The 3,728-nt window shown below is 41.0% G+C and overlaps 1 pseudogene; it reads right to left on the reverse strand.

The window, feature by feature from the left end:
* Positions 1-1,453: 1,453 nt before the first annotated feature.
* LOC101562660 lies at positions 1,454-2,617 on the reverse strand (annotated as a pseudogene).
* Positions 2,618-3,728: the final 1,111 nt, after the last annotated feature.

Consider the following 3,728-nt stretch of genomic DNA (forward strand, 5'->3'; position numbering starts at 1 on the left):
GTTCCACCTCATGAAGATTCCTCTGATGGGAGTTAAATTGCCCAAGAAGTCTTGGGATTGCTCCAGAGCTAGGAAACTGGGACTGACCAGATCCCGACCATACTACAGCACCCTATAAAATGAGTCTCTGAATTGGGCATGGTGGTGGTGGTACATGCCTGGAATCCTAGAACTCTGGGAGGCTGAGGCAGAAGGACTGAAAGTTTGAGTCCAGAGTGAGCAATTTAGCAACTTTGGGGACTTTGCCTTAAAATAAAACAGAAAAATCTTTGAGGATGTAGCCCCGTGCAAAGGCCTTGGGTTCAAGCCTCACTACTTGAAAACCAAAACCAAACAAAACAACAAAACTTGATCTCTGTTCTTTTGTAAATGGGCCATTCTAATCCTCTTCATCAGAGTGTATCTCCTCCAGCTACTCAAGATGGAATCCTTTTTATATTTTCTCTTACTTTTTTCATGCTTTATAATCAATATATTAAGAAGATATTCATACATTTTCACAGTTGCTTAAATTCTGATACGCAGAATAAGCATGTGAACATAAGACTTTTTAAACATACAAGTAAAGTTATTCATCATAATTTGCTATATTATTACTATTACATTACAGTTACTTTGGAGAATTAAGTCAAATGGGTTAAAGTAAGCCTGTAACATGCCTATGGAACACCTTCTTATATTACACATGCAGATTACCTTTCCATGTAGTCTCTTCACTTTAATCTCAAAGTTACCCAGCTCTGAAGTCACAACTCAAGTGCTTATCATGTTCCAGAGAAGGGAAAAGCAATGTAATTAGGAGTGGTCAACTGTTTTATATATATATTGAAAAAGACGGTACAGCAGAAAGGACTGCAATCCTAGAAATGCAGGCCCTTAAGAAGCAGCATTCTGATATACCCCTTCCTTAGAAAGGCATCATTTCTATCACTGTTATCACAGGCTAAATTATATTTTATGCCACCTACAAGTAATAGTTGTGGCAGTAGAATGCAGAGGCATCACAACGAGTCCCACTTATTACAAATAACTACAGACAGGCCAGCACTTCCATAAACTGTTTCCTTTTTCTGATTGTCAGTTAAATACAGTTTTAATCCATAGTTTAATGAAGGGTCATACACTAAAGTCCACACATATATCTAGTATTTCAGCCTAAGCTTGTGCATGTACACCACTGAAATCCATTACAAGGCATTGCCCAACAGACACCAGCGTGAGGGACTTTTTACAGGCATGAAACTTCACCTTGCACACTGAAGTCATCATACCTACAGGGCAAAGTTGGAGCTTTCGTATTTGTGTTTATTTCTTATTTAACTTTTAAAGCGCTGCTATAATTAAATATTGAAACAAAAACAATAGCAAGTAGTGAGAATATGATGACTCTAGTCCTTCGCGCACTCACTACTGTACACCACATGCCGGCAGTGAGCACTATTCACTGGCCCCATTAAGAGGTCTGACACTGAACACCACCTCTGGGATGATGCTCGTCATCCTCATAGGCTTCTCCATTATGATGGCGTCGTCTTTCCTGATTTGGATCAAAGTTCACCAGTTCTACCTGATCCATTTCATCTGTCTCTTCTACTTCCTTCCTCTCAGGTCAGAGTTTTTCCAGCAATGAGAGTTTATCAGGAGAGAGAAAGCCATTTTCAGGAAAGTTTACCTTAAATTCAATGATTAGCTGACCCTTTTCATATAGTCTACAATAAATTGGCCTGCCTTCATTTAGAACCCACTTGCTGTCTCCATGCTTGACAATTTGATCTGGATGAGAGGTGAGACTATTGTTCAGTTGTCAAGAGTAGAGCTTGGCTTTTGGAAGCCACACAGTGATTCAACCAGCTGTATATCCATACACATGAAAAGATCTCCTTGTCAAGTAAAAACAGCATGGTTCTTCTGATCTAACACAATGATAATATCTCCTGGTTCAAGCCCTGGTTCTTGGTCTGTTATTTTCTGGCCTTCTTTCATGCCTTTGTCAATATGAACTTCTAGAATCTTCTTTTCTCTATCATCTTTCCCTTGCAGCTCTTATATCTGTATTTAGGGCTGATGTGTTCTCCATGGCCCTGGCACTCCATGCACACAGACTGAATTTGCTGAACCATGCCAGGTCCTATCTGATGAATGCTTATTTGCATTCCAGTACCTCGGCAGTTGGGACAGCACTCCACAGCTCCTTTCTTACCACCTCGGCCTTCACATTCGTCATAAATCACATTCTTTTGCAGAGCCAATTTCATTGTAGCACCATTATGTAAATCTTCTAAGGTAACTGAGAGCTGATGCACCACATTTTTACCTCTCCTTTCTCTCTGCATCCTTCCTCCTCCAAAAAATGTATCAAAGATATCCATGGGGAGCCAAAACTGCCACCTGCTCCATGCTTCTTAATTGCCTGTTCTTCTCATTTGTCATATAATTCCCTTTTCTTGGCATCAAAGAGAACTTCATAAGCTTGAGAAATCTGTTTAAACTTTTCACCTTCATTTGGATTCTTTTCAGGATGGTACTTCAAAGCCAGTTTCCTATAAGCCTTTTTTAGTTCTTGGGTATCATTGGGTTTGACCCTCAAAACATCATAATAAGTCATTTCTTTCACCATTTTCTACAGGGAGTGAGTGCGCTGGGCCATGGTGGGGTAGGCAGGAAAGAGTGCTTAGCTGTGCTCAGGTTGAGCAGCCACTACTCCTCCATCTGTCAGCACGTTCTGGAAAGTTCCCTTCTCTTACTTTTAATTACAGCTTCTCCTGCAATTTTGTGCTTTACTTTTAATCTGCATTATCAATGAAAGGCCCATGTTAGCTGGTGACAAAAGAAAACCTGTTGTTATTGCCATGGTGAAATCGCCAAAATAAAGCAACTAAAGCAGCCAAATAGCCAAACAAAGAAGGAGGGAAAGAAGAAAAGAGAGTTACACTGACTCTTTGATATTATACCATCATTACATCAGGTACTTTTTGCTGCTTATTTCTTCTAGTCTTTACAACATCCCTGCATATCCCCAAATTAGGATTGAAGACAGAGAGATTAAGAACACCACCCCAGGTAATAGGACTAGTAATTACAACTGGACTGCAGCTTTTCGTTATATTCTCAGTGGGGACCAGGAGCTAGGGAGGCCTCATGGCAAGAGTGTGGGTTCTGGAGAATGAGAATACTAACTGCAGGCCTTTTGGAACTTTCTTTAACTTCTGTGTCCCATTTCTCAAATCGGGATAGAGAGGCTTACATGAAATATTCTATATAAAGCATGTAGAAGAATATATGGAATATAGTATATGGATGGAACTAAAACCAGCACCATGTGGGTGATGTCAAGGTCTGCCACTAGCTGGAATAGGGGTGTCTCAGTTACTCTTCTCTCATTGCTGGGACAAAATACCTGACACCCAAAATGAAGGAAGAAAAGGTTCATTTAGCTTACAGTTAGTGGAGGTTTTAGTCCATATTCAATTGGATCCAAGGCAGAGTGGCACATGGGACAGAGAGCAGCCCTTCATGGAGGTGGCAAACAGCAGAGTGCAAAGAGAGTGGCAGCAGCTCGGGCAGCTAGCTAGCCTCTGTCCCCTCCTCAGTAATGCAAATTACCTTCCCCAGAGCAGGTGCAGCATCCACACCCACAATGATCAATCACAAACTCTAGAAACCACCCTATGACTGCATAGGCTTTAGGGGGACAACTAGGCACAAACCGTAACAAGTGGACAGGCTTC

This window comes from Octodon degus, unplaced genomic scaffold (genome assembly GCF_000260255.1).
Source record: "Octodon degus isolate 3935 unplaced genomic scaffold, OctDeg1.0 scaffold00017, whole genome shotgun sequence".
NCBI lineage: Eukaryota > Metazoa > Chordata > Mammalia > Rodentia > Octodontidae > Octodon > Octodon degus.